Source organism: Canis lupus, unplaced genomic scaffold (assembly GCF_011100685.1).
Source record: "Canis lupus familiaris isolate Mischka breed German Shepherd unplaced genomic scaffold, alternate assembly UU_Cfam_GSD_1.0 chrUn_S1627H1818, whole genome shotgun sequence".
Taxonomy (NCBI): Eukaryota; Metazoa; Chordata; class Mammalia; order Carnivora; family Canidae; genus Canis; species Canis lupus.
The window spans coordinates 334,113-350,235 of record NW_023330469.1 but is presented as its reverse complement, the minus strand read 5'-3'; the positions used below and the strand labels follow the sequence as shown (position 1 = coordinate 350,235).

The window sequence follows — 16,123 nt, the reverse complement described above, 5'->3', positions numbered from 1 at the left end:
CACTGTACTATCTTCTCAATTTCCCTATAAATCTTTGTTTTTTTCCTAATACGATCTATTTTGAAAATTGACTTAAATGAATCAGGCTCCAACTGTGAAGACATTTTAAGAATAGTTGAATTAACTTTTGCCTTATTCTTAAAGAGTTCCTTTGATGGAAACAAAGTAAGAATTTTAGATCAGAAGGAAAGAAAAACACTTTTGAACACGTATAATGCCTCCTCACCCTGAAAAGCAGGAATGGATAATAAATAGCAAAAATCAGATAAAAATACTTCTATTATAATAGACACCATATTGCAAGTGTATTTAAAATTTGCAACGCATAACATTTATTTCCTTGACATTTGTCTTCCAAGGAGTTCACAGTGTTTCAGTGTCAGTTGAAACATGGGAAGAATCTCAGGAAAAAATCCTTCACATAATAATAGGACCATTGGTAATAATGTCTCTCGGTTCTTTCCAAATCCATAAAGATGCATTTCCTGATGAGTGACTGAACTGTGAAGAAAGAGATGAGAAACCGTCACCCCCTGAACTCTTGTGTCAGAATATTTTAACCATAGTACTACAGATAGTAGTAAATTATCCTTATTAACAGGAAATACGTCTCAGATTGGAATCTGAGCAATCAGATGGGCAGAGAAAAAACGCTTTGACTGGCTCCTCATCTTTTAAAGACAAAGGAGAGGTTTTCTATGTACAAAGTCAGTTGTCAACATAGCCTTAGGGAATAAGAGTCTGCAGCATGGAATCCAGCTGCAAAGCTGGGACGCCCATGCTCCAGGTCTTCCTGATCCCAATCACTGGGCCTGTCCCCCAACACAGGATGCCACGCTGAGGTCATTTGCAATTGCTCTCTTAGGAGCTCTTGGGAAGGGGGAAGGAGCTAGATAGGATGGGACAGGATGCATGGAGGCTGAGAAAATTAAGGCCATTCCAATTTAAATTCAGCATTCGCACATGCCCAGCCATCCCAGGCCCCTGTGAAGAGGAGCTGAAATTTACATGCCTTCAGTTACAGGAAAAAAACAAAAGTTTACAGCTTAATGTCCTAGAAAGCCCCACAATAGAATCAAAACAGAGCCCAGGCCAAGGGCAGGAAGCCCCTATTAGAATGAGAACAGAGGTCAATGCCCTTGAAGGCCCCATATCAAAATGTAAACAGAACTTGAGGAATTGCTCCAGCCATTCTGGAGGTCCCTGAGACCAGCCCTTAAAACTAAGCTAAAACCCACCTCAGAGTCCAAGTCCCTGTTCCGCTGTGTTGGGTGTATTTGGATGCAAGCTCGAGTTTGGAAATCAACCGTTGTGTGTTTGCATCGGTGTCACCCCCTTAGTGGTTTCTTGGATTCGCAATCTTGGGCACAATACCCCCATGTCCTCTCCCACCTTGGCTGAACCCCTATCCCCTCCCACCAAGGCTGACACTCCGTCACCTCCCAGCCCACAACAACTGGGCACAGACCGTCACACAGGTCCCACGGGCACAGTGGGCGCTCCCGCCATCCCTGGCCTCCCAGAGGAAGGAAGGAGGTTTCGGCAGGGCACACTCCCATGGTGACCACAGGGCTCCCTGCCCAACATGGCAGCTCGTGACAGTTCGGGGTCTGTGTCCCTAATGCCTGCTCCTCCTCCCCGGTTTTCCCACAGGAAATGAAGGAAGAGGCCCTGGTCTCCTCCTAGGACATCACGCAGGTAAACCTGGACGTAAACAGGACGTTCGGCAGCCACATCATGTTTTAGGACTGCTAGGTGTTGGGTGAGGCTGCTGGGCCACGAAGCTTTGGGCCCCCGGGGGCTTCTGAGTAGGGAAAACGGGGCCTCTGAGGCCAGGGGGAGTAACAGCAGCCAATAACATACGGCTCCATGGTAGGGTGATTGGGATGACCCCCTTGACCACCCCTCCGGGCCTCAGGGATGAGGAGGCCACTAGGATGGGGCCTCCAGGGGTTGCCATGGGAGCTGAACACCACCAAATGGTAGAGGGACGGCCCCATGAGAAGCAGGGGATGGGGTTGGGGATGTGGGAGGCATGAACCGGACCTGGGGGCCAGGCGGCATGGCCACGGCTGGAGCAGGTCACACATCGATCCCATGAGGGTCAGAGTGGAAGTGACATCCACTCTCGGTGCTTTATATATTTCTAAATTCTATGCATTTAATTTGAGACAATTTGCAATTTGAAAGCATACGTATGGGGATCCCTGGGTGGCGCAGCGGTTTGGTGCCTGCCTTTGGCCCAGGGCACGATCCTGGAGACCCGGGATCGAATCCTACATTGGGCTCCCGGTGCATGGAACCTGCTTCTCCCTCTGCCTGTGTCTCTGCCTCCCTGTCTCTCTCTGTGACTATCATAAATAAATAATTTAAAAAATAAAAAAATTTGAAAGCATACATATTATGATGACCCCCAGATAATGCCCCCGGTCCAGACAGGGCCCTTCACTGACCACATCGCGCCCCAGGGGCAGGTGTCACAACAATCCCCAGACTGGGGTTGCCTTTAACGGTAGATGTCTCCTTGTGCATCTTAGTGGAAGCAGATACCCTGTGTCCACAGGCCCCCACAACATCCCCCTCATTCCCCACTCCCACTCCAACCCCCTCCATCATCATCCCCAATAGCATCCCACCATCCCCCTCATACGCACACAGCCCCACACAATCCCCACCCACACTATACCCCAACACAATCCCCCTACACCATCCCCCACACTCCACCACAATCATAGTCCTGCCTCCACACGATCCACCGCCACACCATTTATCCCCAGCAAGGAGCTGGTACAGGTGCCCCCTGTGGGACATGCTCAGCCTCCCTGGGTTTTTCTGCATGCCCTGATCCCATCAGAAGCCCTGGTGTCCCATAGAGTACCCAGGGTTTGCAGGGAGCAGAGCAGGAAAGTCATGGAGCCCCCGACAGGGTGGGTGCAGGTGAGTGGTGCAGAGGATGCACCGTGCCCTGCCTCCGCCCAGTGTCCCGCCTGGAGGGCAGCACACCCTGCAGAGGACACCAACCCATAACCCATAGGGACCTGGGCTGACTTCACCCCGGGCCCTGTGGGGGCTGAGTTGATTTGAGCCCCCCAGGGCAAACACAAAGACTAATGGGATCCAGCCCCCCATGGCCCTGGCCAGCCTGGATTCTGGCCCCAGGCTGTGTGAGCCCTCTCACAGCTAAATGTGGCCTCTTGGGCCCTGGGCTTACCCCACTGATCCAGGTCACTGACTTAGGGCGCCCTTTGGATCCTGGGAAACCCAGGGTGGGGAGAGCAGGGGTAGGCCGGTGGGCCCCACCCACAGCCACACCAGGAGCCAGGCTGCTCCAGGTGCTGGGGCCCCTGGGAGCCCAAGGCCAGGGTCCAGCTGCCCTGCTTGGACCCAGCGCAGGTCCAGGTCAGCTCTGCTGTCCTCAGAACCGTCTCTCAGGCTGAAACCTCAGGACACACGCCTCCACCCGGATTCCACACATGCTCCCAGGTGGGGGACTCCAGCACCCACCTCCCCAACCCGTGTCATTCTTGCCCTCCCCTAAAGGACAGAAACCTCTCCATTCCCAGGGGCAGGCGCGCCCCCTCGGCCCTGACCCGTTTGCTGTAGAAAGTCAATAAAGTGTTGTGGTGTGAAAATGCACAGCCAGCCCGTTTCTGTGTCATCCAGAACACTGTGCACAGGGCTTGGAGAGACCACCAGAGAGGAGGAGGGGGCACCACCCATGCCCCACCAGCCCCTGCAGGGGCACCACCATGCACAGCCAGCTGACATCCCCATGTGCCTTCCAGGGGCGGCCAGACGCCAGGGTCAGGACCTGACAGACTTTACTAGGACTCAGGATGTGCCCCGCGGGCCAGGAAGGGCTGGGACAGAGTGACAGCCAGGAAGCCTCAGGTCACCAGGTTCTGTGCAAAGCAACCCGGTTGTCTGTGCTCCCTCTGTCCAGGGGGCCTGGGCAGGCCGTGTTCCGGGGCCCTTCCTCCACGCATCATCCCCGTGCCTGTGTGCCTGGGGCAGAGAGGACCTGTGGGGTGGTCAGCATGGCCCTAGAAGGGATGTCAGGACAGCAGGCCCTTGTGTTATGCCCAAGATTGTGAATCCGAGAAACCACCGAGGAGCCAACACCAATGCAAACTCCCAAGGGTTTCTTTACAAGCTGGAGCTTGGTTCCAAGTGCACCTGACACAGCAGAGAATGGACTTGGACCCTGAGACTAAGAGGCATAGCAGCTTTATAGGGGCCAGTGGCCCATGGGATACACAGAAAGTTGCACAGTCATGTCTGTTCACAAGCAGGTGGCCAATTGAATTACACCTTACCCTATAGTATCCACTTGCGCTAGCCTATTACTTTGGTCAGAATCGGAGTGCAGTTTTGGGGGACATAAAGCAGGGTTACATTGTTATGAGCTGATTTCAGATAAGGGTGTGCCCAGCGGCCTGACTAGGGTGGGGCAGCGCCTTAAGCAATAAGAAGGTCATGTAGGGGTCATCCTGGAGGTGGGGGGTGTAGCACAAAATGGAATCAGTCCTGCTCTGCCTCTCCAGGGGTAGGAGATTTTTGTTAAATATCCTGGGTCCCACACTTGCAGATCACTCACCTGGGCCAGCCTCACCAGATGGACTCAGCGTGCACACCTTGTGGTGCTTGATCTCTCACACCAGCGTGTGGAGGGCACCCTCCTTGCCCGACTGAGTAGGGGCGGGTGAGCATGGGGCTCGGCCTGAAGGTCAGACAGCACAGGGGACCGAGGAACCCCAGCCCCGTCCCCACCCAGACTCGCAAACACAGGCAGCCCCAGGGCTCCCCCCCATGGGCAGCTGGATCCTCAGGAGCTCCCACCAGGATGGCCCCAAGGTCTGGCTCCCTGCTGGAGAGGCATCAGGGAGAAGATAAGCAGCCAGCACATGGCAGGACCCATTGCCTCACATGGGAATATAGCCAAGCCGGACCTTCCAGCTCAGCTGAACCTACAGCAGAAAGTCACGGCAAGAGCGAGCCCAGGGTCTGCCAGGAGAGCCTAGCTAGCCGCCCAGCACCAGCACCAGAAATGATGTTGTGCCAACCATTTGGGCATTTGGGTGACCCAGCCAGAGGATCCAATAGCTGCACGTGATAGCTACATGTGATAGACACACACACACCCCAAAACCAACAAAAGTCGGAATCCCCCCAATGTTGTCTAACAGCAGCCGGATGGTTACATACACGACGCTGTGGTCTCCAATAGGATACATGAAAGACGCAACAAACCATGACTGCAGAGGTGCTGGAGGCACAGAGATGTGCCTGCTTGGTTCCAACAAGGGTCACAGAAGGGCAGGAAGCATCCTACAGAGGGGAGGCCCCTCCTTGGAAAGGACATCATGTCCCTGTGAAGGCTACGGAGGGTGAAATCTGTCCTCTCTTTCAGCTTCTGGTTTTCCTCCTAAATGCCATTTTCCTCAATCATAAGACCAAAAATTTATTTTATGTTTTTAAATTTCTTTTTGTTGGTGTCCAATTTGTATGAATTCTTGCTTCAGCAAGGGTGTCATTCAGGAGAGAAGGAGAGATCATGATTTTCCCAGACAGGCAAAATATAAAGGAGTTCATGACCATTTAACTAGTCCAGTAAGGAATTTTAAGAGGGACTCTTCTAGTGGGGGAAAAAAAGAGTCCAAAAGCAACAAAGACTAGAAAGGCCCAGAGAACATCACCAGAAACACCAACTCTTCCGGTAACACAAAGGCACAAAGTTCATATCTTTGAATAATCACTCTGAATGCCGATAGACTAAATGTTCCAATCAAAAGATACAGGGTATCAGAGTGGCTTAAAACACAGGATCCTGGAAGCCTGGGTGGCTCAAAGGGTTGAGCATCTACCTTTGACTCAGGTTATGATCCTGCAGTCTGGGATCAAGTCCCATATTGAGCTCCAGGAGTGGAGTCTGCTTCTCTCTCTCCCTAATTTTCTGCCTCTCTCTCTCTCTCTCTCTCATAAATAAAATTGTTATTAAAAAAACAAGATCCATCTGTATGCTGCCTACAAGATGTTCACCTTACACGTATACACACCAGCAGATGGATAGGGCGGGAAAATCATCTACCACGCTAATGGATTTCAAAAGAAAGTTGGAGGACCCATACTTATATCAGACAAACGAGATTTGAAACCAAACCCTGGGGGACACCTGGTGGCTCAGTGGTTGAGCATCTGCCTTCAGCTCAGGGTGTGAACCTGGGATCACAGGATCGAGTCCCACATCGGCCTCCCTTAGGGGAGCCTGCCTCTCCCTCTGCCTATGTTTCTGCCTCTGCTTCTCTGTGTATCTCTCATGAAAAAATAAATAAAATATTTAAATCTCAAAAAGAAAGAACAAATCCTGTAAGGAGAGATGAAGAACATTATTTCATAATTAAAAAGACTATCAAGATCAAACAACTAAATATTTATGCTGCCAACATGGGAGCACGTAAATATAGAAACAAATTAACAACAAACGTACAGGAACTCACTGATAATAATACACTGACAGGGCATTTCAACACCCACTTATGGCAATGGACTGATCGTCTAGCAGAAAATCAACAAGGGAACAATAGCCTTGACACACCGGACCACAGGGACTCAACCGATATAGTTAGAAAATTAGATCTGAAAGCAGAATACACTTTCCTATGAAGTGCACATGGGACATTCTCCCGAACAGATCATATCAGGGCCCACAAATCAGCCCTCAACAGGTACAACAGGTACAGGAAGGTTGATATCACACCATGTACATTTTTGGCCCACGGCGCTATGAAACTGGAAGTCGAAGGTAAGAAAAAATTTGGACAGACCAAAAATATGTTGAGTTTATGATCATCCTACTAGAGTGAATGGAGCAACCAGGAAATTAAAGAGGAAATTTAAAACAAATGAAAATGAAAACACGTTTCTCCAAACCTCTGGGATGTAGCAAAGGCAGTCCTAAGAGGGAAGTACATAGCAATACAGGCCTACCTCAAGAAACAAGAAGTCTCCAATACACATCCTAACCCTACACCTGAAGGAGCTGAATAAGGAATAGCAAACAAGGCCTAAAGCCTACAGAAGAAGGGAAAAAATAAAGATGAGTGCAGAAATAAACAACACAGAAACAACAAAACAGTAGAATGGAATAACAAAACTAAGAGCTGGTTCTTTAAAATAAATAATAAAATGGATCAACCCTAGCCAGCCTTATCAAGGAGAAAGAGAAAAGACCTAAATAAATAAAATCACAAATGAGAGAAGAGAGATCACAATCAACACCAGAAAAAAAGACAGTTATAAGGGAATACTATGAAAGATTATACGCTAACAAACTGGGAGACCTGGAAGAAATGGACAAATCCCTAGAAATGTGCAAATGAGCAGAACTGAAATAGGAAGAAATAGAAAATGTGTAGAGACCCATAACTAGCAAAGGAATTTAATGAGCAAGGCACCTGGGTGCCTCAGTGGTTGAGCATGTGCTTTGGCTCAGGTCATGATCCCGGGGTCCTGGGGGATCAAGTCCCACATCAGGGTCCCCGCATGGAGCCTCATTTTCCCTCTGCCTATAACTCTGCCTCTCTGTCTCTCATGAATACATAAATAAAGGTGCAGCCACTGTGGAAAACAGTCTGGAGGGTCCTCGAGAAGTTAAAAATAGGGGATACCTGGGTGGCGCAGCCATTTGGCCCCTGCCTTTGGCCCAGGGCGTGATCCGGGAGACTTGGGATCGAATCCCACGATGGGATCCCGGTGCATGGAGCCAGCTTCTCCCACTGCCTGTGTCTCTGCCCCTCTCTCTGTGACTATCATAAAAAAGAAATTAAAAAAGAAGTTAAAAATAGAGCTACCCTACAATTCCAAAATTGCAAAGCTAGGTATTTACCCCGAGGATACAAAAGTAGTTTAGTAGATTCAAAGAGGAACACGCAGCCCAGTGTTGGTAGCAGCGTTATCAACAACAGCGAAACTGTGTATAGAGCCCAGATGTCCATCGACAGATGAATGGGCAGAGACGATGTGGTAAGTATACACACTGCGACATCACTCGGTCATCAGAAGGGATGAAAGGATGCCATTTACAATGATGTGGGAGAAGTGGAAGGGACTTATGCTAAATGAACTCAGTCAGAGAAAGACAGATACCAAATACCAAAGAATTGCATTCACATGTGAATTTTAAGAAACCAAACAAACTGACAAAGGGGCGAAAGGGGGGATGAGAGATTCAAACCAAGAAACATACTCTTAACCACAGAGATTAAACTAATAAATACCAGAGGAAAGTGGGGGGGGATGGGGAATCAGGGGATGGGAAAAGTAGAGGTCACCTCTGACCAGTACCAGGCGTTGTATTCAAGGGATGAATCACTATGTGGTAAACTGGAAACGATATCATACTGTGTTTACAAAGAGGAATTCAAGTAAAACTTTAAAATAATAATTGGTAGTATAGAGGAAACATTGGCGCACAAGAGATAAAATCAGAAAGGAAACTGAAAATCCAAACAAAGAGTCTTTAGAGCCACAAATCCCCTCCTTAGCTCAGCTCAGGAGAAGCCTGCCATGCCTATTCTCACCCCAGAGAAGCCTGGATTTTGATCATTTTAAAATGATCTCTGGGGAGGTCGCTGACTTGGTGGAGTCAGGCTATCCTTGAAACCAAAACCTAAATAGAGTGCATGAAACTAAACTGCCCAAGATGCTAGGATTCCCAGTGCAAGCACATGCCAAGACACAAACTCTAACCATACACAGATATAACCCTAAGCCTACACTTAAGCCTAATGTTAACCTAACCCTCAACAAGAACTATCACTAATCAAAAACCAAACACAAACCCCAAGACCAAAACACATTCTCTGAACCTTCCTGCCAACCCTCACCCTAACTCCTAAACTTATTCTAAACCTTTAACCCTGACCCTTACCTTAAATCTAACCCTAACCCTAACCTCTAACCATAACCTTAACTTAATGCACTCAAATCCTATTCCTAACCTTAACCTGTACCCTAACCCTAACCCTCTAATACTAATCCTATCTCATATCCCAAACTGTACCCTAACCCGGACCCTAAAACTAATCCCTAACCCACTGTCTCACCCTCTCTTACCCTTTTCCAAAACCGTACCCTGACCCTGACCTGACCCTAACCCTAACCCCTAACCAAACTCTAACCCTAATCCTAGCCCTAACCCGTATCCTAAACCTAACCCTCGCCCTAACCCTAAACCTAGCCCTAACTTTAACTCTAACCCCTAACGCTAACCTCTAACCCTAACTCACACCCTAACCCCTAACCCTAACTGCAAACCTACCTGAACCCTAACTCTAACCATAACCCAAACCCCAACTCCTAACCTCCTGCCCTAATCCCTAAAGTCTAAACCCTAACTCTAACTCTAACTCCTGTCCCTAACCGAAACCCCCATCCTAACTCCTAACCACTGACCCTTACCTTTATCCCTCACCCTAACCTCTAATCTGTAACCATAAGCATAATCACTAACCCCTAACATCTAACCTAAGCCTAACCACCAACCACCTCCCCTCCCCTGATCCTACCATTCATTCTACCCATTCACTTACCCTATGGTTCTGAGGAGTCCCTTCTGACATGGACGTGGCTCCCAACGGTGCCTCCAGAGTCCTCCAGGGGGTCCTGAGGAAGCCGGGCTCCTGTGAATGCGGACGTGGCCCCACGTGTTCCAGAGTCATAGTCAGTGGGTCCTGAGTGCGCCGGGTCTCCTGCCAACGTGGAGTATGCCTACTCTGGAAGGAGGAGGAACATCCTTCTGGATGCCTCACAACCTCTGGAAGCCTCACAGCAGGTTCTCAGGAGGCCGGGTGCTCCTGTCAGCCTGGATATGGCCTCATGTCCCCTGAAAACTCACCGCGGGTCCTGAGGAGGCTGTGGGTTGCTGTCAGCCTAGACGCAGCCCCATGTGTCCCGAAGCCAAGCTGCAGGTCCTGAGGAGGAAGGGGGTCCTCTCAGTCTTGATGTGGTCCCACATATTCCTCAGCCTCATCATAAGACCTGAGGAGGCTGGGGGCTCTTGTCAGAATGGACATGGCCCCAAATCATCCCAATCTTTCACAGTGTGTCCTGAGGAGGCCGGAGACTTCTGTCAGTGTGGAATCGGCATCCACATTTTTCTGGGGCCTCACCATAGGCTCTGAAAAGGCTGGGGTCTTCTGTCCACATGGACGCATCCCCATATTTCCCGAAGTCTACACTGGGGGTCCTAAGGACATCAGCGTCCGGTTGTGTGGACGTGGCCCCACGTCCTCCCGAAGCATCACCCCGGTTCTGAGGTGGCCGAGGCTCCTGTCACTGTGGATGCGGCCCCCAGCTTCCAGAAGTCTCAACTTATGTCCTGAGGGGCCAGTTAGCTCCTGCCGGAGTGGAAGCATCGCCCCATCTTTCAGAAGCCTCCCCACATGTTCTGAGGCGGCCCAGGGGCTCCTGTCAGCGTGGATGGGGGCTCACATCTTACTGAAGCCTCCCCGCGGGTCCTGAGGCAGCCCAGGGGCTCCTGTCAGGGTGGGTGCGGGCCCACAATTTCCTGAAGCCTCCCCGCAGGTCCTGAAGCGGCCCAAGGTCTCCTATCAGGATAGATGTGGGCCCATATCTTCCGCAAACCTCACCATGTGTCCTGAGGAGCCCAGGGCTCCTGTCAGCGTGAACGCTGCCCAATATCCCCCTGAAGACTCCCCGCAGATTCTGAGGAGGCTGTGGCTCATCAGCGTGGACATGTCCCCACGTCTTCCTCAGGCCTCCCCAGCACAGGCTGGCTCCTGTTAGTGCAGGCAGACGAGGCCTACTGCACATTCGTGCCCCTTGGGCGATGCTTGGGCTCGGGCGCCCCCTGCGGGATCCTCAGGCACTACAGGAGGCTGTGCAGGAGGCACGTGCCCATCCCCGGGCCGACCTCTGCCTCCTTCCAGGTTCCAGCTGTGGCCTGTTAGCTTCGGATACGTCCGACTGAAAAGAAGCCCAACACACGGCTTCCCCAAAAATTCTTAAGGAGAAGGAATTGGAGCCCAAAGGATGTGAAATGAAATGTGGACCAGACTTTTACCATGTCCTGTAAAACTTACTCAACCCTCTTCCACTGTGGGCGGCACCGCAGGCTGTGCAGACACCATGGAAACAGTGTGGAGGCTCCACAGGAAGTTACAGATAGAGCCGCCCTGGGACCAGCAGGTGCACGGCCTTAGCTCACCCCGAAGATACAGATGCATGAGACTCGGGGACACCTGCACCCCAATGTCCACAGCAGCCGGGTCCACAGTAGCCACACTGTGGGAAGAGCCTCGGTGCCCTCAGGCAGATGATGGATAAAGAGGATGGAAGATAGATGATGGTCATAGATGATAGATAGTTAGATGATAGGAATGGTACTCAGCTATCAAAGAGAAGAAAATATTGCCATTTGCAATGACGTGGATAGAACTAGAGGGATCATGTTAAGTGAAATAAGTCAGTCAGGAAAGAAAATTACCGTATGGTTGCATTCATAGGTGAAATTAAAGAAGCAAAGCAGATGGGCATCTGTGAAGCGAAGGAAAAACAAGATGAAAACAGAGATGGAGAAAAAAAAGAATCACAGGAAAAAAACTGAGGGGCGCTGGAGGGGAGGGGAGTGGAGGGACAGGGTAACTGGTAGATGGGCATGAAGGAGGGCACGTGATGTCATGAGCCCTGTTGTTATCTCCAACTGGTGAATCCCTGAATTCTACCTCTGAAAGTATAATACACTATACTGTTAATTAATTGGGTTTAAATTAAATTAAGTTCAAAAAATCAGTTGACGGTATCGGAGTGCATTTTCTTCCAGGCTCTCTATTCTGCTCCTTCAGCTTATGCCAGAACCACACCCCTGTGGGTTTGGTTTGTTTAAGTAGGCTCCATGCCTCGTCCACAGTTCAGCACAGGGCTGGAATTCATGACCCCGAGATCAAGACCAAGGGTGAAGTCAGGAGTCGGATTCTTAACCAATGGAGCCAGCTGGGGCCCGAGAACCACATTGCTTTATCCTGTGTCTCTGTGACATTGTTTGAAATAGGAAAGTGGAGGGAGGGGCAAGATGGCGGAAGAGTAGGGTCCCCAAATCACCTGTCCCCGCCAAATTACCTAGATAATCTTCATCATCCTGAAAATCTATGAATTCGGCCTGAGATTTATTTTTTTTTATTTTTATTTTTTTCGGCCAGGGATTTAAAGAGAGACCAGCTGGAATGCAACAGTGATAAGAGTTCGCACTTCTATCAAGGTAGGAAGAGGGGGGAAAAAAATAAAGAAACAAAAGGCATCCAAGGGGAGGGGCCCCCTGAGGTGCTGGGCTAAGGACAGGACGAGTGCCCCCAGGACAGGAAAGCTCTGTCCCGGAGAAGCAGGAGCTTCACCAATCTTCCCAGATGGAAAGGCTCCTGAAGGGAGTTGGAGCAGGACGCCAGGATGGTGGGGATGCCCTCGGGCTCCCTGGAACACTAACGGACACCTGCGCACCCAGGAGACTGCACCATACCCCGTTGCTGAGCTCCTTAAAAGACTGCAGGGACCACGGCTGGACCCGGAGCAGCTCGCAGGGGCTCGGGTGGCAGCTCCACATGGAGGGGGCTGCGAGGCCAGGAGCAGCTCGGAGGTGCCTCCGGCAGAGGAAGAGGATCCCTACAGAGAGGGTTGCGGGGCTCTGGGACCAGCTCAGTGGGGCTTGGGTGGTGGTGCTGCGGAGGCGGCTGTGTGGCCTGGAGGGGGAATCAAAAGCGCAGGCACTGGAGCACAGGGCGCCAGGACACAGCCCAGGATCCGGCCTCCCCCTGGGACAGGCAGACCCTGGGAAGGCCCACAACAGCTAGGATGCTTCGGCTCAGAGCTGAGCAGATCAGCGTCCCCGCATTGGCACCTCCAGGCCCTGCAGAGGGAGAGCTCCATAGTTACTGTGGGAGCTGAATCCAGGGCTGAGAGCTGCCGACGTCACTGGGATGGTTCCTCTTGGGGCCTCACGGGATAAATGAGCCCTGCACCAGTCAGAGGGCAGAGCAGCTCCCCCAAGAGCTAACACCTGAAAATCAGCACAACAGGCCCCTCTTCCAGAAGACCAGCTAGACGAACAAGTTCCAGGGGAAGTCAAGGGAATTAAGTATACAGAATCAGAAGATACTCCCCGTGGTTTTTTCTTTTCTTTTCTTTTCTTTTCTTTTATTTCTTTTCTTTTCTTTTATTTCTTTTTGATTTGTTTGCATCCCCCACCCTTTATTCCTTTCTTTCTTTTTCTTTCTCTTTTTCTTCTCTTTTTTTTCTTCCTTTTCTCTTTTTCTCTTTTCTTTCCTCTTTCTCTCTCTTTTATCCTTTTCCCAATACAACTTGTTTTTGGCCACTCTGCACTGAGCAAAATGACTAGAAGGAAAACCTCACCTCAAAAGAAAGAAACACTCCTCTCTCCTAAGTGTTACAAAATACGGATTACAATTCAATGTCAGAAAGCTAATTCAGAAGCACTTATACAGCTACTGGTGGCTCTAGAAAAAAGCATAAAGGACTCAAGAGACTTCATGACTGCAGAATTTAGATCCAATCAGGCAGAAATTAAAAATCAATTGAATGAGATGCAATCCAAACTAGAAGTCCTAACGACGAGGGTAAACGAGGTGGAAGAACGAGTGAGTGACATAGAAGCCAAGTTGATGGCAAAGAGGGAAACTGAGGAAAAAAGAGACAGATAATTAAGATACCAGGAAGACAGATTAAGGGAAATAAACGACAGCCTGAGGAAGAAAAACCTATGTGTAATTGGGGGTACCGAGGGCACCGAAAGGGACAGAAGGCCAGAATATGTATTTGAACAAATCCTAGCTGAAAACATTCCTAATCTGGGAAGGGAAACAGGCATTCAGATCTAGGAAATAGAGAGATTTCCCCCCCCTAAAATCAATAAAAACTATCAACACCTCGACATTTAATAGTAAAGCTTGCAAATTCCAAAGATAAAGAGAAGATCCTTAAAGCAGCAAGAGACAAGAAATCCCTGACCTTTATGGGGAGGAGCATTAGGGTAACAGCACACCACTCCAGAGAGAACTGGCCGTTCATAAAGGGCTGGCAGGATATATTCAGGGTCCTCCATGAGAAGAACATGCAACCAAGAATACTTTATCCAGCAAGGCTTTCATTCAAAATGGAAGGAGAGATAAAGAGCTTCCAAGACAGGCAGGAACTGAAAGAATATGTGACCTCCAAACCAGCTCTGCAAGAAATTTTAAGGGGGATTCTTAAAATTCCCCTTTAAGAAGAAGTTCAGTGGAACAATCCACAAAACAAGGACTGAATAGATATCATGATGACACTAAACTCATATCTGTCGATTAGTAACTCTGAATGTGAACAGGCTTAATGACCCCATCAAAAGACGTAGGGTTTCAGACTGGATAAAAAAGCAGGACCCATCTATTTGCTGTCTACAAGAGACTCATTTTAGACAGAAGGACACCTACAGCCTGAAAATAAAAGGTTGGAGAACCATTTACCATTCAAATGGTCCTCAAAAGAAAGCAGGGGTAGCCATCCTTATATCAGATAAACTAAAATTTACCCCGAAGACTGTAGTGAGAGATAAAGAGGGACACTACATCATACTTAAAGGATCTATCCAACAAGAGGACATAACAATCCTCTACATATATGCCCCGAATGTGGGAGCTCCCAAACATTTAAATCAATTATAACCAAAGTAAAGAAATACTTAGATAATAATACACTTATACTTGGTGACTTAATTCTAGCCTTTTCTATACTCAATAGGTCTTCTAAGCACAACATCTCCATAGAAATGAGAGCTTTAAATGATACAATGGACCCGATGGATTTCACAGAAATCTACAAAACTTTACATTCAAACTCAACTGAATACACATTCTTTTCAATTTCAAGTGCACATGGAACTTTCTCCAGAATAGACCACATAATGGGTCACAAATCGAGTCTGAACCAATACCAAAAGATTGGGATCGTCCCCTGCATATCCTTAGACCATAATGCCTTGAAATTAGAACAAAATCATAACAAGAAGTTTGGAAGGACCTCAAACACGTGGAGGTGAAGGACCATCCTGCTAAAGATGAAAGGGTCATAGGAAATTAAGGAAGAATTAAAAAGATTCATGGAAACTAATGAGCATGAAGAGACAACCATTCAAAATCGTTGGAATGCAGCAAAAGCAGTCCTAATAGGGAAATATATCGCAATACAAGCATCCATTCAAAAACTGGAAAGAACTCAAATACAAAAGCTAACCTTACTCATAAAGGAGCTAGAGAAAACACAGCAGATAGATCCTACACCCAACAGAAGAAGAGAGTTAATTAAAATTCGAGCAGAACTCAAGGAAATCGAGACCTGAAGAAATGTGGAACAGATCACAGAACCAGGGAAGTTGGTTCTTTGAAAGAATTAATAAGATACCTAAAGCATTAGCCAGCCTTATTAAAAAGAAGAGAGAGAAGACTCAAATTAATTAAATCATGAATGAGAAAGGAGAGATCACTACCAACACCAAGGAAATACAAACGATTTTAAAAACATATTATGAACAGCTATACGCCAATAAATTAGGCAATCTAGAAGAAATGACAGCTTTCCTGGAAAGCCAGAAACTACCAAAACTGGAACAGGAAGAAATAGAAAACCTGAACAGACCAATAACCAGGGAGGAAATTGAAGCAGTCATCCAAAACTCCCAAGACACAAGAGTCCAGGGCCAGATGGCTTCCCAGGGGAATTCTATCAAACTTTAAAGAAGAAACCATACCTATCCTACTAAAGCTGTTTGGAAAGATAGAAAGAGATGGAGTACTTCCAAATTCAGTCTATGAAGCCAGCATCACCTTAATTCCAAAACCAGACAAGGACCCCACCAAAAAGGAGAATACAGACCAATATCCCTGATGAACATGGATGCAAAAATTCTCAACAAGATACTAGCCAATAGGATCCAACAATACATTAAGAAAATTATTCACCATGACCAAGTAGGATTTATCCCTGGGACACAAGGCTGGCTTCAACACTCGTAAAACAATCAATGTGATTCATCCCTATCAGCAAGAGAAAAACCAAGAAC

The 16,123-nt window shown here is 48.5% G+C and overlaps 1 long non-coding RNA gene across 1 annotated transcript; it reads right to left on the bottom strand.

Annotated features, from left to right (window-relative positions):
* Positions 1–308: 308 nt before the first annotated feature.
* On the bottom strand, positions 309–10,044 carry LOC119878440. The gene is made up of 2 exons (XR_005386900.1): positions 9,591–10,044; positions 309–501 (listed from the first exon to the last, which is right to left on the bottom strand). It is a non-coding gene; the product is annotated as an uncharacterized LOC119878440 (long non-coding RNA).
* Between the last annotated feature and the right edge of the window lie 6,079 nt (positions 10,045–16,123).